Raw genomic sequence first — 23650 nt, 5'->3', positions numbered from 1 at the left:
CACAGACAGACAAACTATATAAACAAATAAAAGAACACGTAACTGAAAGCGGTAAAAAATAAAATAAATAAATAAATAAATGATAGAAAGATGCAAACTTCAAACCAAAACAGAAACAGCTCACGGAAACAAAGAATAATGGATTAAGAACTACAATAAAACGCATCCAAATGACAACCACTCAATTTTCCAGGTGAGTCCACAGGTATGTTAATTAATCCACAGGTACGATGAACTAGAGGTAATTGAGAGGCAGGCGTCACGTTTCACAAAGGGATGTCAAGTCTGGAATGCAAAAAAAAAAATAAATAAATAAATAAAAATAATTAAAGTCACAAAAAAAAATAAACAAATAAATAAATGTCGAGTTTAGAATACAAAGAAAAATAGATAAATAAATAAAAACCACGAAAAAAATAAACAAATAAAAAATGCCAAGCCTGGAAAACAAAAATAAATTAATCACAAAACAAATAAATACATAAAAAATTAATAAACTTCTAAAGAAACCTACGAATACAAAACTTCCTGAAATGTTGCTGTTCTCTTTTTCCACGGTTCAGTAATTTAGTTCAAGCGGTTAAACATATATCAGACGGTGGCTTTGTGGGATCTGTCTGTGTTGGGAAGAGTAGGGAAAAGCAATGGTCTGTGTTGGGCTGAGTGGGGGAAGGCAGTGAATTGTGCTGGGTTGAGTGGGAGAAGGCAGTGAATTGTATTGGGTTGAGTGGGAGAAGGCAGTGAATTGTATTGGGTTGAGTGGGAGAAGTCAGTGAATTGTATTGGGTTGAGTGGGAGAAGTCAGTGAATTGCATTGAGGTGAGTAGAGGAAGGCAGTGGTACGTGACGAGGAGGAGGAGGAGGAAGAGAAGGAGGAGGAGGGAAGGGGATTAGGTGGGTAGTGAGTTGCGGGTGTGGGGGGAACGAAGCTGATTGATGGATTGATTCACTTTACAACAACAAGGAAGTCATTTGGCGTTGTTGGTGAGACTGCCGCCTGGAATAAGGGGAGGAAAAAAGAACTGGTAAAAAAGTAAAGTTAATGGACTTGAGGAGAAAGAAAGAGAGGCGAAAGGAAATCAAAGCAAACGAAGAGAAGAGAAGCAAAAAGAAGGAAATGGAAGAAAGGAGTTAGGGAAGGAAAGAAAAGAAATAAAGGGGAAGAGAAGCAAAAGGAAAGAAGGAAAAGGAAGGGAAGGGAAGAGAAGCGAAAGGAAAGAAATAGAAAACGAAGAGAAGAAGAAGTAAAAGGTAAGAAAAAAGGAAGACATAGGAAGAGAAGCAAAGAAGAACGGAAAGAAAAATAGAATCAAAGGAAAGAGAAGCAAAAAAGAGGAAAAGAAACGGAAGGGAAGAGAAGGAAAGGCATGAAGTGCAATACCTCTTCAGTGACAGTTTCCAAAGGGGGTCTTGTAGGGCTTTGCTTAAATAATATTATCAAACTCCATTCAGAAGACGCCTCGAGCTAAGACCTCCTTCCTCACATTCTTCATTTCTCCCTTCCCCTCTTCCTCATCTCTGTTCCCTTATTTCTTATTCCCTTTCAACTTTCAATTCCTCCTTTTCCTCCAAATTTCCTGTATTCCTGTTCCATTATTCCTTATTCCCTTTCAACTTCCATGATCTTCCTCTTCTGTCCCTTTCATTTTGCTTTTGTCCCTCTTAGTTTTAATTTTTTCTTCCTTCTTCTCACTTCTTAGTTATCTCCTTCTGTTCTTTCCTTCTCCCATAGCCTCATTCTTCATTCCTTTAATTTCTCCTTTTCTCTCTATTTTCTCTTTTACTTCCCTCTTCACTACTTAGCTCTATGCCTTTCTCCCTTCTGTTCTCTCTCCCTCTCACAGTCTTATCTTCTAATCTCTTACGTTTCCCTACTTTTCTTCCCCTTTCCTTTCCTTCTTCTAGCCTCATCTCTTTGTCTTCCCCCTATTTGGTCCTTCTCTCTCTCTCAGTCTCCTCTTCTCCCATAAGGATCACCCAAGCCAGGCCTCGGGCAGCGTGTAATGGGAGGTTTCAATCCCATTAAGTAAGCACACCATACTGGGAATCCGTTTCACGCCACGCTGACTCCTCCAGTCCCGAGGGAGTGAGGAAGGAGGGTGGGAGGGAAGGAGAGAGGGAGGGAAAAATAGGGAAGGGTGGGAGGACAGAGAGGGAGATATTTGTCTGTTTGTTTTGAGAAATGGTGCAAATTATGGGTCTCAATGATTTGTGTGTGTGTGTGTGTGTGTGTGTGTGTGTGAGGAACAGATACACGTGTGGCACAAGGAAGACACTTGAGTCTCCCATTCTTCCTCAACAAACGTCATTTCTTTTCGGTCATGATTTAGGTTTTCCTTGGTGATATAACTACTACATATGTATCTTCTTTCTCTTCCTCTTGCACTCCATCTTCCTCACATTGTTCCTCCTCCTCCACCACCACTCCTCCTCCTGGTCTTCCTCTTCCACTTTGTCTTACTCCCTCTCTTCCTCCTCCCTGTCCTTCCCGTCCTCCTCCGTCTTCACAGTCCTTTCGCATGATATCGTTTATCACACTATTTTGCAAACGACTTTCACCCGTATGGTATTCTGAGCCTTGCAGACGGGAGAGTGAAGCAGGAGAAGCAGGTCCCCAGTTTTAAAGTCACCAGGTGAGAAGGGAAAGGTTTAAACGGAGCAACATCGATCTCCTAACATAACAAGACTAATTACTAAGGAAAGGGAGGTGTAATGTCACTTTTACTATTCATAACAAGCTGAATGGAGAAATTACACTAATAAATTCATGTAGAGACCTTGAACTACCTCGTATTTACAAACTCTTCTACTACAATGGGTGTCTTTTGTTGATATTCACAGTATTGTAAAAGATATTTGGAAAGACACACTTGGAGAGATAAAACAGCCTAATTATGTCTATTCTACGCTACATAACTATCTGAAAGACTCGTACAGTAATGTCTAAAAGAGTGGATAAAAATTATTTAGGTGATTACAAGGAAAAAGTGTCAATTGTAGAAGTTATTTGAAAGGATACACATAAGAGACAAAACTATAGAGTAATTTTGTTTATTCTAAGTTACTCGTAGACAACTATTTGATTGTAGTACGTTAATGTGTAAAGCGTAAAGTGATTATGATGATTATGAGCAAAATCATCAGAGAAAGGATTACAAGCGACAACCAGAGAGAGAGAAAAAAAAAATGACTATTTTACCTAACTACTTAAGACTACGGAACAATAATGTCTACAAAGCGACAAAAAGTGATTATTGTGACTGCAGAAAGGTTAATCAAGTAGTGAAACCTCTAAACTCGACAACCAGAATATGCCAAGGAACAAGAGCGGCAAGGCGAGGTCGAGTCCTAAAGGTTACCCGAGGGCGCCGGTCCGAGCCCCAACAGTACCTGAAACTCATGCAACGCGGCCACTCCATCATGATTTTTCGAGCCCAGCTGAAGGGAACCTGCATCAAAGGCGGGGCGAGCATCGTGTTAGCGTTACATCACCGAGAGAAATGTACTAACGGAGAGGCGGAAACTCCAGCCTGCAGTGGAGCGAGGGCCTGGCGAGGTTCTTTCCAGCATGAAGGAAATGTTATGTGTATATGTATGTATGTATGTATGTATGTATGTATGTATGTATGTATGTATGTACCGGTTACCTGATCCTCCTCCCACACATGCTATATATATATTCTACTGTGTATTCTACTTTTCTTCTTTTCTTTTTCTTTTCTTTTTTTGTGTGTCATTTTAAGAAGACTTTTCATTGTCTTTTAGTTATGTTGAGGAAATTAATGAATAAAAAAAGCGACTTCACACGTGCTTAACTAAGAAGACATCACCAATCAAATATTGTGCTATTACGCTATTACAAGAAAAACACATAAGAAAAACAAAATAAATAAATAAAAAAACATGTTGTTTCACTCATCCTTAGCTAAGACAGCAACGCCCATTAAATAAATGTCTCGCTATTATGATACTATGACAAAAACATGTTATATATTCATAGAGATTTTACTGTAAGACTACGAGTACCCAAACACACCCAACCCATCCAGCCACAGGCCCACACACACACACACACACACACACACACACACACACACACACACACACACACACACACACACACACACAAAAGGTTGCATAAAAATGAGCAGCACATTTCCCCTTTTGATTACTTTTCCCACAAAATTCTAGTAAGTCCTTTTTAACGAACATGAGTCTTCCTCGGGTTCCTTTTTTTGTCTAATGGGCTTTTGTGGAGAGGATTGGTGGACGCGACGGCGAGGGAGACGGTGGGGGAGGCAGCTGGTGGAGAGAGAGAGAGAGAGAGAGAGAGAGAGAGAGAGAGAGAGAGAGAGAGAGAGAGAGAGAGAGAGAGAGAGGCTGAAGGAGGTGAAGGCGGTGAAAGACTACGCGTGGTGGTTTCTCTGTTCTATTCTTCGTGTAAAAATATCCTCTTGATCTTTACTCTTCCTGCCAGACAACGGAATATTCCCTCCTTTTTATAGAGAGTAACTGACAGGGAGAGAGAGAGAGAGAGAGAGAGAGAGAGAGAGAGAGAGAGAGAGAGAGAGAGAGAGAGGCGGGGGGTAGGGGAGGAATCATAAAGTGATCTAGATCCTTAAAAGTTACATACACGTTAGCACATAATTAAAGTGACTATCATAATAATAACTCTTTAGAACACACACACACACACACACACACACACACACACACACACTTCCCGGTGTTTCTAGAGTCATGCAAATCATCACAGTTGTTCATCTTTTTTCCCCTCTCTCCTTCTTCCCCCTACCACCTCTCCTTCTCTCCCCACACGTGCCTCTCCCCATTCTCTCCCTTTCCCCCACACCCCTTCCCATCTTGCAATATATTTATGTCTCCCTCTTTCCTCTAACCTTCTCTTGCATCCCCATTCTTCTTTCTCTCCTCTTCCCTCCCACGCAGAGAATGTTGAACACCAGACAAGGAGACAAATACACAAACACAGGAAAAGATATGTATCCGAGGAGGAGGAGGAGGAGGGAGGAGGAGGAGGAGGAGGAGGAGGAGGAGGAGGAGGAGGAGGAGGAGGAGGAGGAGGAGGAATTTGTTCGTTCAGCGCACACTTGGAGGAGAAATACTACCTAATACGAATCTCCTTGTCTATTTTTTCCTTCCTTCCTTCCTTCCTTTCTTCCTTCCCTCCATTCTTTCGTCCTTCGCTGCTTCCTTATTTATTTTTCTATTTTTTTTCCTTTTCTACCCTGTTCCATCCTACCTTTCCTCCTCCTCTGCTTCCCTACTTCGTTCCCGTGTCACCCTCTCTCGTGTTTACTTTGGGTAAGGAATATGAGATGGTGAAAGAAGTGAATAAGAGATGAGTGGACGGAAGGAAGAGAGGAGGGGAGAGAAAGAGGGAGAATAATTAAAATGTTACAAGTAGATGGTGGAAAGGGAAATGGAAGAGCGGAGGGAGGAGAGAGGAGAGAGGACAATTGGAGGAGGCAGAGGTAAAGATTTAAAAGTCAGAACTATATGAAAAGAACAGAAAAGCAAGACAGAAGGCAAGGAGGAGGAGGAGGAGGAGGAGGAGGAGGACAACAAAAACGAGAACAAGGACAAGGACGACGAGGATAACAACGAAAAGTAGGTGAAGGGAAAATAATGACAGAGAGAAAAAGAGAAAAAAAAGCACACACAAAACATTAAAAAAAAAAAAACAGAGAAAGAGGAGGTGGTGTGGTGTGGGGAGGGGAGCGGAGGGAGGGATTAGGCCTACTGGCAAATACCCAAACGCCGCTTTAACTGCAGGCTTTTGTTTTCGGCTAAAGACTTAATGCGAATCTCAGTCTGAATCCGAAGAAGCGGAGAAAAAAAATTGAGATTGTACCCCCTTTATTTCATTTCATCTATTTATTTATCAACTTATTTATTTATTTATTTATTTATTCATTTCTCGTAGGGATGGGAAAGAAGGGAGACAAACGGGGAAGAGAAGGAAGAAAGGGATTGAGAAGGAGAAAAGGGAAACAAATAGTGGAAATGCAGAAGTGGAAAGAGAAGGGAGAGATGCTGAGGGAGAGAGAGAGAAGCAAGTGGAGGGAACAGAGGAGATGGAAGGAAGACTAAATAACGAATGAAGGGAAGAAGGAAGAGAAAAAGGAGGGCGATAACGAAGGTGACGACAAGTGGGAAGACAAGGAAGACGAGAATAAGGAGAAGGAAAAGCGGGAGAGAAGAGGAGAGGGGAAGGGAAAGGAAAGAGAGGGAAAAATTTTAAAGGAGGAAAGACGTGAAGTGGTAGAGAGAGAAAGAGAAAACTGGAATGGGAAGAAAATTATTATTGTTACGGTTATTCTTATTTTAATCCTTACTATTAATATTACTACCATCATCATCATCATCATTATCAATCATCATCATCATTTTTACTGCCATTATTACCTCATTTCTTTCCAATCATTTCCCACGGTCATTATTTTCACCCTCCCGTCAACTGTCTCCCTCCCTCCCTCTCTATCTTTATTTCCCCAGTTTGTCACGGCCACTCCCTTCCCCAACACTACCACCCCAACCACCACTCCCCCTCCCCCAAGCAAACACACTTTAAACCCTATCCAGTAAACTTCATCCCTCCTCCCCCTTCATCTATCCTCCCCTTCCCCATAGCACCCACAACCCTTCTGCCGTCGGGAGGAGGAAGGGGAGGGGAAGAGGAGGCCGTGATGTATTGCTGGTAAAATAACCCCATCCATCTCTCTGGCTCAGTTATATATATATTTAGTTTTGCAATATTTTGTGGCTCAGTTTTCAGGGAGGTGGTGACACAAATTTTCTAGTGTTGTTGGTTTCCTCTTCCTATTTTTTTTTTTTTTTTTCGGTGGGTGCTAAAAAGAGAGCAAGGGAGAGAGGAAGGGGAGAAGGGAGAGAGAGAGAGAGAGAGAGAGAGAGAGGGCTAGGTTATTTTTCTTTATTTTAATGGTAAGTTTAATTCGGATTTGTCTTATTTTCTTTGTTGTTTTAAGTGATGTTGTTTGTTATTTGCGTGTGTGTGTGTGTGTGTGTGTGTGTGTGTGTGTGTATGTGGGTCGAGAGTTTTGTTCTTATTACCACGTGTTAATTAAGTTACCTGGGAGAGTGAAATCAGGTGAGTCAGCATTCATTTGTCTTCTCTCTCTCTCTCTCTCTCTCTCTCTCTCTCTCTCTCTCTCTCTCTCTCTCTCTCTCTCTCTCTCTCTCTCTCTCTCTCTCTCTCTCTCTCTCTCTCTCTCACCTGTTCCCAATTTTGTGCTTACCTGTCAGGATTCTACCCTCCCCCTCTTCCCTTCCTCCCCCACCCTACTCCCTCCCCCCTCCCCCTTCTCCCTCACTCTTTCACTCTCCTCTTCACTCTCCGTTTTCTCTTTCAGCTGTTTTAAACGTTTTTCCTGTTTGTAACCTATTTCTCTCTCTCTCTCTCTCTCTCTCTCTCTCTCTCTCTCTCTCTCTCTCTCTCTCTCTCTCTCTCTCTCTTATCTTACCATTCCTAGTTCTCTATCTTTTCTTCTTCATCTTTCTTATTCTCATTTATCATCTATTTCTAACCTTCTTCCTTCTCTCCCATGTCTTTCTTATTCCCATTTATTCTCCCTCTCTTGCTCTTCCTCTCACTTATGCTTTCCTTCCTTACGTAAAAGTTTTCCTTCTATTCCTTTCTCCTTTTTATTCTCCATCTCCTCCTTTCCTCTCAATCTCTGGTTCCTCTTCCCTCTTAACTGTTCTCCTCTTTTTCTTCTTCCTTCCCTCTCCACTTAACTGTCCCCTCTTCCTCCACTTAAACATTCCTTCTTCCTCTTTTATTCTTCCCTCTTCTCTAACTCTATCCTCCTCCTCCTCCTTTTTATTACCTAATTCCTGCATTTTCTCTTTCATTCCTGTCTGAGTGCTTCTCCTTCCTCCTTCACCTGCCCGTGCCTTCTATAATCATCTATCTCCTCCTCTTCCTCCTCCTCCTCCTCCTCCTCCTCCTCCTCTTCCTCCCCACACAGGTAAGCGCCCCAGGGACATACAAAGCTGGGAGGTTTTCAGAAAGGCATGAAATCACGTTTATTTAAGTGAAAGATACGAAGGAATATTTATTTTTGATGTTTTATTTTTCTTGCTCTCTTTCCCTTTTATTATCGTGATTTTGTTCCTTTTTTTTTTTTGGTTCAGTTCATTTCTGCTTATTTTCTTTTTCTTCTTTGTTCTTATTCGTGAGTTGTTTGCGTTTATATCTCTCTCTGTCTCTCTCTCTCTCTCTCTCTCTCTCTCGTTAATTCGGGTAAATTCTTCTATTTTTCTCTGCTTTCTCTTCTTTTTTTCTTTTATTTGTTTTTCGTTTTGATGAGATCTGTTTCTTCCTCTCTTATCTTTACTTCATTTACTTTCTTTAATTCTTTCTTCTTTTAATAAGGTCTTCTATGTTCCTTCCCCTTCCAATCTTTCTTCCATTTTTTTATTAATTCCATTTCGTTTTAATAAGATCTTTCGCTGCTATTTCCTTCTCCTTTCATCCGCTTCTTTTCACTGTTTTTTTTTCATTTCAATAAGGTCTTTTCTTTTTTTCTCTTTCTCTTCCTATTTCCCATTAATTTCTTTTCATTTTTTTTTTTTTTGAGGAGATGGGATAGTATTTTCTTCATTATTTGTTCTCTCTTCTCTTTCATCTTTATTTTTTTCAGTTTTCATTTTTTTTTTCCTTCTTCTCTATATGGATGAATTCTTCTCAATTTTTTCCCTCCAATCCTTCTTCCATTTTCTTTCTTTTTCTTTATTAATTCCCTTTCGTATCCAGTAAGATCTTCCAATTTTATTTTCCCCCCTTCCTTTCTTTCATCCTTTTTTTTTGTAACTCCTCTTCGTTTTGATTAGGTCCTCGCTGCCTTTTTTTCTTATTTTCCTATTTCATTCTTTTCTTTTCCATTATTTTTTTTTCCCCTTCAGGTCTTCTTTAATTTTCTCTCCCGTCATTCATCTTTATTTTTTTCTCTCTCTCGCTCTCGCTCCCTATTTTTCCCTCTAATTCTTCCTTCGCCAAATGGAATGAATAAAGCTCAACTCACATCATTCTGTCCTTCCTCTGCTTCACTCCCCTCCCCTCCCCTCCCCTCCCCTCCCTCTCCCATCTCATCTTCCCATTTCATCCTTCTTCCCATTCCAACCTTGCTACCATGCCATTCTCCCTCCCATCCCATCCTATCCCATCCTTCCTCTCACCCATCCCATCCTCTCTCTCTCTCTCAAATGATAATACAGTAAGTGAGAGTGATACAGAGAAATGAAACAGTCCTTAGACCAGAAGTGAGAGAGAAAAGAGGGAGGATAGGAAGGGAAAATGAAAGAAAAGAGAGGGTGAAGAGTGGTAGGTAAATGGAAAAGGAGAGGAGACAAGAGGGAAGGGAAAGGGAGTGGGAGGAAGGATAGGTAAGTGGAGGCGAGAGGAGGGGACTACATACAGTGAAGTGGAGAGAGAGGGAGAAAGAGAGAGGAGAGAGAGAGAGATGAATTTATTTTGCACATCAATCGGCATAGAACATACAAGCAAATTCATTGACATTTTTTTTTATATTACCAGAATCTATTGCAAACGGAAAAAAAATATATATATTACACACTGACACCCGCACACTTGATACCCGCTCCGAAAATAAATAAATAAATGAAGAAACAAATACATCTAGTAACCAAGAGAGAGAGAGAGAGAGAGAGAGAGAGAGAGAGAGAGAGAGAGAGAGAGAGAGAGAGAGAGAGAGAGAGAGGGAGATCTTGAAACTTAGATATATACTGAACGAAAACCTCTAAGTGTCTTGGGTATGATATTCTCAAGGTATAAGTGCTTTCTGTCTCCCCTATTACCTGTTCCTCATCTCCACGACTTATTTCATTTCCTTCACCTAATTCCTTCACTATCATTCGCTCCATCCCATCATTTAATTTCCTTACTATTATCTTCCGCGACGTCTTTCTCCTCTTTCTCGCACGCTGCCTCCTCCTCCTCCTTCTCCTCCTCCTCCTCCTCCTCCTCCCTTTCCTCCTCCTTCTTCTGAGATCATTAAATCATAATAAAAGCTTGAAATCAGTGGATAACGGGGAGAAAAGAAGGAGCAGGGAAGGAAAGGAAAGACGAAGGAGGAAATAAAAGAAACACAAAGATGAAGGAGCAGGAAAGACGTGATATATTAAGGATAAAAGTAATAAAAACGGAAGAAGGAGGAGACAGAGTGGATTGGGTAAAGGGTGAAGAAGCATAGTTTTTAAATGAAAGAGAAATGAAGGTGGGGAGAAGGAAGGAAGGAAGGAGAGGTGGACAGGGAGGGAATGAAAGGTGGAGGAGGGAGGAGAGAGGTCGAAAGGATATAGTGAAAGCAAGGAGAGAAGTGAAAGAAAGAGGAGACAGACAGAAGAGAGAAGGACAAAGGGCGTGGGAGGAGAAAAGAGTGAGGGGGTTCCAATAATGATCGTCACCCGGCCTGGTTCTCAAGAGGTAAAAGTTTGTCTGAAAAAAAAAAAAAGAGGAAGAAAAAAAGAGAAAAGTAATTCGGGGTCTGCAATTTAGTGTTCATTAATTCACTTTTCGCCTCCACGGGTCTGCGTTTATCTATTCATCTCGATCACGTGGTTTCTTTACGTACGGCAGTTTTCTCTTTTTTTTCATATTAAAGATAAATGCATGGCTTCATAAATCACGCGAAATCTTTGACACCATTCACTTCCACTCGCACCAAGGAAGGAGAGTTGAATTGATGATCCTCCGCTGATGTGCGTTCTATAATGCTTCATTTCTTGCACGAATGAAATATATATACTTTGATATTATTTATAACTTATCCCTGGTTCGAATCCCCGTCTGGCTGCCTCGAAGAGTACGCGGTTCGAGGACTTTTTATATATATATATTTTTTTTTTCTTTTTTATTATTTCCCCACTGGCCACACTCCTTAATTACAGAATAGATGTTGCAGGTACGAGTTAACGATCTCTCTCTCTCTCTCTCTCTCTCTCTCTCTCTCTCTCTCTCTCTCTGTCTCACTCTCTCTCTCTCTCTCTCTCTTTCTTTCTCTCTCTCTCTCTCTCTCTCCACAAAAGATCCTGGAATGACAACAACAGTGACATGCGCGGGGCAGACAAATAAAAACTCATAACTTGCGGCGGCCAGAACATCGGGATGAACGAAGGAAAAGTAAAAACACACAAAAATAAATAATCATAGAGAAAGGTACATGAAAAAAAAATAAATGAACAAAATAAATAAATCAGTTAAATCGTGAAAAGAGAAGAAACACATGAAACAACAAGAGACAAACAAAATAAATAGATAAAACTCACTCCATTATACAAGTGATACGATGCAATTCACAGTTATCTCAGCTTTCTCGAGGCCATCACTTCTCCCGCTAAGTGGCGTCCATCTGAGGCTAGCAGGCCAAGCACCAGGCCATTAGCTTACAGCAGCCTCAGGACGCACCGCTGCGCCTCACAACTCCTCTGTGGTTTCAGAAATATAGTTTTTGAGACCTTGAACACCACCAGCAAAGTGATATAGGAGAGTGATAAAGTTAATTGGTGGAAAGTGCTCTCTCTCTCTCTCTCTCTCTCTCTCTCTCTCTCTCTCTCTCTCTCTCTCTCTCTCTCTCTCTCTCTCGTTTTAGATACAATATTTTATTCCACTTTTCTTGATCTCAGTCAATAAAGAACAAAGTAAATAAAACGAGATTGCTTAGTCTCTCTCTCTCTCTCTCTCTCTCTCTCTCCTCTCTCTCTCTCTCTCTCTCTCTCTCTTAATGAAATGGCCTATACCACCCTCCATAACTGCATGAACACAATGCCATTGCCACAAGCAGGGACGCGGCTCTTTCCCTCGTTTCATCCCTTTAACGAGGACAACCAATTTGCATATGAATGGAAAAAAAGGCTAAAAAAAAATAAAATACATATCCGATCGATTTCAGATTTGTATATTAAAAAAAAAAAAAAACTAATAATATGGGAGAGAAAGAGAGAGAGACAGAAACAAACGCACGCATACCCGCACGCACGCACACAAACAAACAAACATCACAGGGGGAAATAACTCTACAGCTTCACTATACTCTCCCGCCCGAAGCAAATGTTCCGAAACTCTGAACCGAAGCAGTTAGCGAACCGCAGACCCTAAATTTAGTGAGCTCTGAATGTTCATAAAGCGAAAGAAGCAAACACTGGCAATATACAAAGAGGAGGAGGAGAAGGAGGAGGAGGAGGTGAAAGTGGAGAAGAACAAGAAGAACAAGAAGAAGAAAGAGAATAAGAACAAGAACAAGATACGAAACAACAAAAACAAGAACAAGGAGAAGGAGGAGGAAGAGGAAGAAGAGGAAGAGGAGGAGAAGTTGAAGAATAACAACAAGAACAAGTAGAACAAGAAGAAAGAACAAGAACAAGGACAAGAACAAGAACAAGGAACAAGGAGGAGGAGGAAGAGGAGAAGCAGAAGGAGGAGGAGGACGCAAAAACTGGAAATATAAGAGTAAAGAGGAAGAGGAGGAGCTGATTTTGTGGAAGAAAGACACAGGGGATGGAGAGGAATGATGATTCACGAGAGAAAGAAAGAGTAAAGAGAAATATATGAACAAAGAAAGGAAGAAGGATGAGCGAAAGGAAAATGTAGCAAGGGAAAAAGAGAGAGAGAAAGATGGGGGTACTAAAAGCAGACGAGAGAGAGAGAGAGAGAGAGAGAGAGAGAGAGAGAGAGAGAGAGAGAGAGAGAGAGAGAGAGAGAGAGAGAGAGAGAGAGAGAGAATAAATAAAATAAAAGGAAGAAATGAAGGAAAAGAGGAAACGAGAGTAGGGAGGAAAAGGTGATAAACCAAAAAGAGACAAACTTGGATGAACGAGAAGACTAAAAAAAAAAAAAATAGTAATAATGAAAAATATGGAAATAACAGAACAGAGCAAGAATAAACAAAAAATAAATAAATAAATAAATAAACACATTGAAAAGAAATGGTGCCTAGGATAAAGAAACGAATACAAAAAAATAAATAGATAAATGCAGAGAGTGAAAAGAAATAACAAAAAAACATCGACAGTACGATCCATAAAAGATAAAAAAAAAGAAAAAAAAATGTAGAGAAAAGTTTGGGAAAAAAATATTCGGAAAGAAAGGGAATATTGTTGCCAGACAGAATCGTATGTAAACACCGAAAAGAAGGAAAGAAAAAGACGAAAACGTAACTGAAAATTGAAAAAAAAGTAAAAAAATAAATAAATAAAATTACGGGGAAACGAAAACAAGAAAAAGAGAGAGAAAGAGGATGGAAAGTAAAAAAAGAGGAAGAGAGACGAAGGAGAAATAGGAAACAAGAGACAACAAAACAGAAAATTGAAAGAAAGTGAAACAAAAAGCTACGGGGAATAAAAACAAGAAAAACAGAGAGAGTGAAGGAGGATGAGAACCAAACGAGAGAAACAAAGAAGAAATAGAAAACGAGACACAACCAAACTGAAAATTGAAAAAAAAAAAAACGGGAAACGAAAACATGAAAAAAAGAGAAAAGAAGGAAAAGAGGATGGAAAATAGAAATAGAAACAGGTACGAGGAAGAAATAGGAAAGGAGACACGACAAAACTAAAGTGAAGGTCGTTGGGCGAAACTTAAAACACAAGGGACGAGAGGGAAAAAAAATGACGGAAAACTTGAATGGCCTCCTTTTGCCCAACGAGGGAAACTTGTAGGACGAGAGGAAAAATATACAGTTAGTGTGCAAGGAAAGGAAATCACACACACACACACACACACACACACACACACACACAGAGAGAGAGAGAGAGAGAGAGAGAGAGAGAGAGAGAGAGAGAGAGAGAGAGAGAGAGAGAGAGAGAGAGAGAGAGAGAGAATTTAACGGAAAAACTGAGTATTGAATAGCCACCAACTCCTCTCTTTGTTCCTCCTTCGCTTCTTCCTCTTCTTCTTCTTCTTTTCCTCCTCCTCCTCCTCCTCCTCCTCCTCTACAACCACCACCACATCCACCCGAGTCTCAAAAAAAAAAAATAATAAATAAATGAATAAATAAAATAATAATGATAAGAAGCTTAATCAAAATCATTTATCGTGACCGTGAAAAAAAAATATAGGAAAATAAAGGAGAGGAGAAGAATAGATACAGGTAAAAAAAAAAAAAAGAAGAAAAACAATGAAATTAAAAATAAATATAAAAAAAAAAAAACTAATACAACTTCAATCCAAGATCTACTTAATAATCGTATAAGAATTACAAGCATTTTTATTTATTTATTTTTTTTTTTTTTATTCTCATATATATTTAATCTCATAGTTAGAGGTAAAATTTTATGGAAGTAAATGCACCGTCTGGCGCCGCTGCGTAATGCAATACAATAAAAGTAAAAGTATCTCCCCCCTCCCCACCTCCCTCCACCCCCTTCCCCCCATACCACACCAGCACACGTAAAAGTAGAAATCAAATACCAGTTTCAATGTTAAAATTAAACTGGTTCACGCCCCTGTCTTTTTTTTTTTTCTCTCTCTTTCTCTTCTTTTTTTCTTTCTTTTTCTCTTATTTTTTTCCCACCTAGTCTGGATCCCACAGCCCACTTTTCTTTTTTTTTTTTTTATCTTTCCTTCTTTGTTCTCAACTTTATATTTATCTCCGTTTTCTTTTTTCTTCTCGTTTTTTGTTCTTTTCATTTTTTTTCGTTTATTTCTATAGTTCCCTTCACTTCTATGGAATGTTGTTTTTTTCAGCTTCTTTTTGTCATTTTCCCGTTTTATTTTGACTTTCCGTGTTTACTTTTCATGTTTGTTTATTTTTTTTTATCATCCTCGTTCACTGTTTTGTTCTATTCTTCCTTCATTCGTTAACTACCAAGCAAAGGTATGAAAGGAGAAGAGAAAAAGGATAACAGAGTAGGTAATTCAAATAAAGATTTCTTATCTCTTGCCCCTCCCCTCTCTCTCTCTCTCTCTCTCTCTCTCTCTCTCTCTCTCTCTCTCTCTCTCTCACACACACACACACACACACACACACACACACACATCAGCCCATCTCACCTGTACCCCTCACCCTTAACATCACCTGCTACCGCCTTCCCCCCTTCCCTCCCTCCTCACCTTCCTCCTCCCCCACACCCCCTCCTAACAACCCTTGTCGTGCAGGAATAAACAAGCAACAGCCATTATTGGAAAGACATTCAACTCCCAAGGAAGACGACCTCCCTCCCTCCCTCCCTCCCTCCTTCCTCCATCTGTCCCTCCCTTCCTCTTTTCCTCGCCCCGCCTCCTCTACAGCCTCGACACTCGTTTTCTACTGCCTTCCCATCGTTTTCTTTTTTCTTACCTTCGCTCTTTTTCCTCTCCCACGATCCCAATTCTTTAATCTCTCTCTCTCTCTCTCTCTCTCTCTCTCTCTCTCTCTCTCTCTCTCTCTCTCTCTCTCTCTCTCTCTCTCTCTCTCTCTCTCTCTCTCCTACCTTTGCAAATTTCCTAAGTTACCCCATCATTTTTCCACCCCAGTCTCCCTCTTCAGTTTCTACCTTTTTCCTTACTTTCCTTTTTCCTATTCACCCTCTCTTCCTCTATCCCGTCATCCCTTCATGCTTGTCCCCTCTAACCTCTCTCCTCTTCACTATACCTTCCAATATCTCTCTCTCTTCGCCCCTTCAACTCCTCTTTTCCTTACTCCCTTTTCCGATCGCCTCTTTCTCTTCCGCTGTAAACTCTTGCTCTTTATTTCCCTCCTCAATTCCCTTTCCCCCCAAAACTAACGAGCAAGCAGTCACGAATGAAGTTTGGTAACATCACATATGACGATATTGGGAGATGGACTGAGGCAGGTAGTCTGGCGCACATTTTTTCTTTTCTTTTCTTTTCTTACATACGTTCTAAACTGGTGCGATACAACTGCAGCGTCCACCCCAGACAGCCACTGCGCTTTCTTAAATCTCCTTGCTACAGAAATACTCCACTCCTCGTTGTAAAATATTCACCCCAAGGTAACAGGGCGTGCGTGTCGTCATTAGTCGTCTTGTAATCCGAAATGAGGAAATGTGTACCTGAGTCAGCGTGAGATGTCTCGCTACACACCAGCAGGTCGCGTACCACCTGTCCTGTCTAACCATCAGGGTGAACGCATCCTGGCCACACGAGAGTCAGCCACTGTCACTCAAGAGATATCATTAGATTTCCCTATTAACATTTATATCTGATACAAAGTGGTTTAATGATGAACTGGCTCCAACATCCGGATCCTAATACTATCACTAGAGACTACATTTAAAATTATAATGGTAAAAGAACTCTTAGGCCTAAATATAAAGCTGCTGAAACCTCTCACAGGTTAAGTGAAACTACATCTAAAATTATAATAGCCCAAACGTCTTAGGCCTAAATACAAAGCAACCGAAACGTCTCGCTGCCTAAATACTCGTCCTTATTTTATGACAGCCACCGCCAAGAGTGCCTCCCTATCAAGTACCAGCCCCCTCTCTCCTATGAAGTACCTGGCCCCTTCTTCCCTATCAAGCACCAAGTCCCCTCTCCCCTATCAAGTACCTGGCCCCCTCTCCCCACCACTGACCAGAGACCGCCACAGCCAGGTAATCTAATCTGTAATCAGGTAAATGGCCACAGGTAGCGCTCACCAGGTGGCTGAGAACAATTTAGCTGACGTACCATTTGCGGAGATAGGAGGGAGGTGGAGTCCGGCACCCACAGCAGCTCCTTGCCAAAGCCTCAGCTCACCTTAAGATCAAAGTTTTAATAATTACCACTTAAATGTTAATCTTCATCCTCTTCTTACTCTCTCTCTCTCTCTCTCTCTCTCTCTCTCTCTCTCTCTCTAAATACCTCCAAAGCATCAGCACCTTATTCCTCACCATGCAGGGCTCTCCTCTCTCCCCTCTCCCAGTCACAATCACCTCTTCCTTCCCTTCTCCTCGTCTTCACTCGTCTCCTGCTTCTAATAGCCCATTGCAAACACCTGCCACGCTCCAGTCTTGTCTACAGTACTCAGCCTCTCCCCAAGACGAGGACGCTTGTAACGAATCTCCCCGCTTCTTTCTCCCCATTAGCAGTTGTCTCCCTGCACCTAGAGAGAGAGAGAGAGAGAGAGAGAGAGAGAGAGAGAGAGAGAGAGAGAGAGAGAGAGAGGATGCACAAATACTCGTACACCAATATCAATTTCAACACGACAAATTTCATTTAAGAGCAGGAGGCTGAATACCTCTCTCTCTCTCTCTCTCTCTCTCTCTCTCTCTCTCTCTCTCTCTCTCTCTCTCTCTCTCTCTCTCTCTCTCTCTCTCTCACACACACACACACACACACACACACACACACACACACACACACACATACGTAACTAAAAACGCCAACAACCCTTTATGTCTTCCTCCCTCCTCCTCCTCCTCCTCCTCCTCCTCCTCATCCTCCTCCTCCTCCTCCTCTTCCTGGCCAATCGCTCCTCACGCCAGACCAGAATAAAATGCCGCGCTTGGTCGTAAATTCCGATAAATGGAAACCGGACCGCGAGTTTCCGTTAGCGGACAAAACACTGCGTTCCTGATGAGCTACGAGAGAGAGAGAGAGAGAGAGAGAGAGAGAGAGAGAGAGAGAGAGAGAGAGAGAGAGAGAGAGAGAGAGAGAGAGAGAGAGAGACACACAGAGAGAGAGAGAGAGACACACAGAGAGAGAGAGAGAGGGGGTGGGGGCAGTGACTCAATAAAACGCTGGAAAGAAAGAAAAGGGTGTGAACGGATGAATTATCACGCTGAAATACAAAAGGATGAAGGAAATTACTTTTTATGATCTGGAATAAATTGACGGACGAAAGACCATCAATGAAGAAGAAGAAAAAGAAGAAGAAGAAGAAGAAAAGATGAGAGTTTTGATATTAATTTGATAGCAACTTTGTTTCTCCTTAGTGTACAATCTGACACGGAACAAAGAAGCGGTCTCACTTATGGGGAACGAAAAGGAGGAGAAGGAAGGAGAAGGAAAAGGAGAAGGAAGAGGAGGAAGAGGAGGAAGAGGAAGAAAAGGACAAGAACGAGGACGAGAAGCAGGAGAAACACGAACACAATATAAAGAAACACAAAGGAAGAACAGACAGGAGGAGGAGGAGGAATACAAAGGAACACAAAGGAGGACAAACAGGAGGAGGAGGAGGAGGAGGAGGAGGAACCAGGCTCAATAATAACAATGCCCTCACAGATAAATCCTCCTGAACATGAAAAAGAGGTGGAGATGAATGACATAAAAATCACTAAAGAGTTAATTTACTGAGCATCTAATTAGAGGCGAAATTAACCCACATCCCTGAGAATAAATCACATCTGGACTAATGAAAGCCTGGCCTAATAACCTTTCCAATAAGGCTCCATCATTATAATACATTCAGACTGGATACTTGTTATTTTTCGGATACAAAACACAACAAGTACAGTTATTATGACTATTAATACTACCACTGCTACCGATACACGGAAAAAAATACCGTAATGAGCTTTCCTATAAGGCTGCTTCATTATAATATACTGAGACAGCTTACTTATTGTTTTTGAGATACGAAACACAATTACAATTATTACTACCTCTGCTGCCGATATTTATAGTGGAGACAGTGGTGATGAGGTACTCGTCTCTTACCGCACGTAATCACTAGCCACTGACAAACTAGTGATAAACAATGAAAGGAATCAGTAAATAAAAGATTCGGCAATTCGCTGGTTCGGCTCACGTAAGCTTCGGTTCATCCAGAGTTCGAATATCGTCACAATTTTGCTTCATTTTTATCCGCCAGCCAGAGCATTCAGTTATAAAGCTCGCGGTGTGGCATTTATCTTTCCTTTTTTTTTCTTTTTCTCTTTTTTTTTCTCTCTCCTCCTTTCTCTTTTATGAATGTATTGCATGGTATTTTAGTCTTTTTATATTCCGTGATGTTGGTCTCTCTCTCTCTCTCTCTCTCTCTCCTCTCTCTCTCTCTCTCTTCTCTCTCTCCTCTCTCTCTCTCTCTCTCTCTCTCCTTTTTCATCTTTGCGCGTCGTGATATTCAAAAAATCTGGCTGCGTTTCGTGCATTTTTCTCTTTCTGTGTCTCGAATAGTTGCGTATTTCTATATTTCGCAAGTTTTCTTTTTTTGTTCATCTTCTTCTCGCGTCCCACGGTGCTTCCTTTTGTCTCTATACTTTCATATTCATTTATTACATTTTAATATTATATACCATTTGATATTTTTTGTGTTCTTTTAACTCTCTCTCTCTCTCTCTCTCTCTCTCTCCTCTCTCTCTCTCTCTCTCTCTCTCTCTCTCTCTCTCTCTCTCTCTCTTTCCACGTTCTGTAATCTTGATCTATTTCTGAATTTTATGATATATTTCTCTTTTCCCAGATTTATTAATGCATTTCCATATTTCGTGATTTTTCTTCTTCTTCTTCTCTTCTTTTCTTTATTCTTAGTTTATCTACACTTTCCACTCTTTTATTTATCCTCCCCCTTTTTTTCCCCTCTATTATTCGTCTTGTTCCATTTGCTCTGTGACAGTTCATCAACGTAAACCTCCCCCCCTTATATTACTGGAACCGCAATCTGAAATTCCTCGCCGTCTTATTCTAATACTTCCAACAAGTTACCACGAGAGCTACTGGGATTTTCAAGGATGTGTGTTTTCATGATTCCTGTGACAGGTTAACGAATATTCTATATCACCGATACGAAAATTAAAAAAAAATCCATGATATCTTCACTATTCATCTATGTGGCCTTTGAAAATACTCCCACAATTCAAAGCGTTTCAAAATATCGGTTCCCCTTCCCGTTTTCCTCTACCTAAGATCACCCTCACCAGCATTGCGTACCTCTGAAGTGCAGCGTGATGGCAAATGGTGCTCCTTCATATTAGTATCTCAGACGACTGAATTTCTGGGCCCGCCGTTGACAGGTTCTATAGCGGTGTTGACATTACTCATTTAGCTGAGGCGGAAGGAAAAATACGACATACTCTCTCTCTCTCTCTCTCTCTCTCTCTCTCTCTCTCTCTCTCTCTCTCTCTCTCTCTCTACTCTCTCTCTCTCTCTCTCCTCTCTCTCTTTCACACACACACACACACGCACACCACCCCACACACACACACACTTCGCCTTTAACTGAGTATAGATTCAGCTCTCGGGGGGAAAGGATGAAGAGAAGTGCAAACATACGTGGTTAAATACAATCACAGGCAAGTGCTGTGATGATAACAACAACAACAACAACAACAACAACAACAACAACAACAACAACCATTATCATCATCGTCATTTTTCATAAACAAAAATTTGATTATTTATATTTAGTCAAGGGTACCTTATGGAAAACACCCACCCACACCCACCCACCCACACACCCACACCCACACACACACACACACACACACACACACACACACACAGGAGTCCAAAGAGCAGGGCCATTCATAGGATTTCCATTGCATTTGCCATTACCTTCCATTACCCTTATCATGACTCCTTTTCATATGAGAGAGAGAGAGAGAGAGAGAGAGAGAGAGAGAGAGAGAGAGAGAGAGAGAGAGAGAGAGAGAGAAAGAGAGAGAGAGAGAGAGAGAGAGAGGAGAGAGAGAGAGAGGAGAGAGAGAGAGAGAGAGAGAGAGAGAGGAGAGAGAGAGAGAGAGAGAGAGAAGGAAACGTCCCCTATTACCCTTCATAAAATTCCAATTCTGTAAAACACATGACAATATTAAACAAATAAATAAATTAATAGACATACGCATGATAACAAACAGCTTGAGTAGAAAGCCACATTGTTACTCTTGATGGCTACGTACAGTCCCGCAAGGAGTCAAGTGTACTGCCAAAATTAATCCTTCTGTGTTTAGCTTCTCTTTCAAACTTACATAGACCAATGGTAGCAACACGAGTGAGACAACACACGTACGGTTTGGGGGACAAGGCAAGAGAAGCGAGACTGTTGAGATGGTTCGGGCATGTCAGAAGAGGGTAATCAAGGTGTTAGTGCCGAGTTATTAGGGAGCATCAAGAGAATATTATACAAAATTTATGGATGGGGATGATAGGTGGAAACAGGTAGGTATATTTCATACAGGGACTGCCACGTGTAGGCCTGATGGCTTCTTGCAGCTTCCCTTATTTTTTATGTTATGTGGGAAGGAGGAAGAGCGCAGGACCAAAGAGGAGATTTATGGATGTAGTGAAAGAGGACATGCAATTAGCGGATGTGACGGAGGAAGAGGCAGAAGACACTACATTATATTACATTATAGTGAGACTGTTGTGCGTAAGACTTCGGAAAAACATGAGAGAGAGAGAGAGAGAGAGAGAGAGAGAGAGAGAGAGAGAGAGAGAGAGAGTTGTATGTAGGATTAAGGAAAGGCATTATAGTGAGAGAGAGACTTGTGCGTAAAATTAAGGAGAAACATTACAGTGAGAGAGAAGGCTGTACGTCACTCTACTACAAACACCCCACAATTATTCTATCGCTTCGTTATGAATCAAAGGGAGTGGAACTTCCAGTACATTTATACAGGTACAACCGCCCACGGGAAGCTGCAATCATCCTGTACAAAACACACACACACACACACACACACGGCGATAAAAGTCACTGGTTGAAAGGTAGAGAGCGGAAAAATACTGAGCCTCACCGTTCATAACGAGCGAAGAGTGAAGAGCGAGAATGAGCGAGAATGTTGCTGCTTCACATGGAGATAAGTACGCTTTTTCGTGAGCTGGTATGACGACTCTCTCTCTCTCTCTCTCTCTCTCTCTCTCTCTCTCTCTCTCTCTCTCTACGGATAAACCAGTCTTACTTCTCACAGGTAATTGAGACCTTGGCCAGAACTAGTAAATGGCAACACTATTCATATCATTATTCATAACACCTTTATTCATCTTCTTTCATCATCATCATCATCATATTTTCTTTCCTTTATTCTTCTCCCCCTAACTATTTACTATTTAAAAGTCCTTACGGTGATTCGTAATACAGACTGTGGCGTAGAGGACTCACATTCCGCCTTTCATGAAACACGCTTCTGTTTTATTTTACCTAATTTGACTTGCATATTCATCAACTCGCCCCTTCCTTCTATCTCTTTCAGTGTTTCATTAAACCTATACAAACCTATACAAAACTTCATTACCTAGAAACTTTCCTTTATTTGCCTGCTAATCTTCTCCACTATCATTCCCTCTAGTGCATCAGGAGTGCAGTTCGATCCCACTAAGACCTCACACTCAAAGACCACTCCAGCCAAGGCAATTGTTTAAAAGTCACAGAGACATTTAGCCGAGTTTTCAAGAGCGTTTCCCGTGTTAATCATATATAGATGTTATTACTCTGTGACTAAAACCATAAAAACACCATTAGAAACCCATGTAACTTCGATTACGGCCTTTTGAATGTAATGGAGGTGCGGCGCAGAAGTATTTCAGAATACGGGCTCAGAACTTAGCAATGTTCCTTTCCCCAAATCCCTTGCACCGAACAACAAAGATATCCTATAAAAGTTATCGTTTTCTTCAAAGTAAACAGAAGAAAATGCAACACGTTTATGGTAAACTAGAGAAAAGAACCAAAATCCTGAAAATCTTCACCAAAAGATTTCAATTGAGAGAGAGAGAGAGAGAGAGAGAGAGAGAGAGAGAGAGAGAGAGAGAGAGAGAGAGAGAGAGAGAGAGAGAGAGAGAGAGAGAGGAATATATCTGGCTGGTTTTTTTTTTTTAATTAAACGCTAGCATATTAACACGGCAGACTTCTTCAATATCTATTTACTTTTAGTTAATTATGATCAGCCAAGGAACACGCATCATTTTTCTGCTGGCGTAATACAATGAATGCCAACAAACTTCTGCTCACGTCTAGTGATCGGTCCATGCATGCTAACTGCATAGCTTGTGTGATTCCTCGTTTTGGAACTCCAGTCTAAATCAGAGGCTTCATTTTCACCTCGCCACTGCCGCATCAAAGCATTGAAACTTTTCCACCCTCCAGCAACTCACCCGCTAACATCTTCACCGTACTGTTATTTATCACGAGGAATAAACTACAGCCTCATGCCTAGCGAGAACCTATCTTTCTTTCATAAATGCCTTGGCTGACCCCGTCCATACGCCAGTGTTGCTTTGGGTGTTGTCAACCTGTCACTGCTTCACATTCAAGCTTATAATAAGAGTCTACCTGATTTTGTCCAAGGAAGGTATGTAGGTTGCTCACTGCGCCATGTAGGTTGAGATGTAGTCGGCGTCTCGTAGGGCTGTCACCGTAAGAGGCTTGAGGTAGTCTAGGAGACAGACAAACACTATACTGTTCTTATTCTGGCAACAAGAGATTCAGTAATCAGCTCATTCAGCTGACTCTCTCTAGCGTGTGTTTGTTCTGTCGTACAGTCTGCTGAGTCTGTGTGTCAGGTGCCTTGTGGGTATGAGTGTGATTGCCAGGCGTAGCTCCAAAGACGGTGTTTGAAAGGCTGCTGCCTTATTTGAGAGAGGGAGAGAGAGAGAGAGAGAGAGAGAGAGAGAGAGAGAGAGAGAGAGAGAGAGAGAGTTATTTTCGATATGTAACTATTTTTATAGCTATGTAAAATAACAGTTGTTTTTGTAGTTGCTATTGTTGCTGTTTTTGTCAGTAGTAGTAGTAGTAGTAGT

General features: G+C 41.2%; 1 long non-coding RNA gene across 2 annotated transcripts; it reads right to left on the bottom strand.

Moving 5' to 3' along the window:
- LOC135112929 (uncharacterized) lies at window positions 1-23373 on the bottom strand. Of its 2 annotated transcripts, XR_010274620.1 has the most exons (4): window positions 23184-23373; window positions 16670-16738; window positions 11329-11487; window positions 1-285 (listed from the first exon to the last, which is right to left on the bottom strand). It is a non-coding gene; the product is annotated as an uncharacterized LOC135112929 (long non-coding RNA). The 2 variants fall into 2 exon arrangements; XR_010274619.1 differs by lacking the exon at window positions 16670-16738.
- Between the last annotated feature and the right edge of the window lie 277 nt (window positions 23374-23650).

Source organism: Scylla paramamosain, chromosome 24 (genome assembly GCF_035594125.1).
Source record: "Scylla paramamosain isolate STU-SP2022 chromosome 24, ASM3559412v1, whole genome shotgun sequence".
Lineage (NCBI taxonomy): Eukaryota > Metazoa > Arthropoda > Malacostraca > Decapoda > Portunidae > Scylla > Scylla paramamosain.
This window is presented reverse-complemented; position numbering and strand designations above follow the sequence as displayed.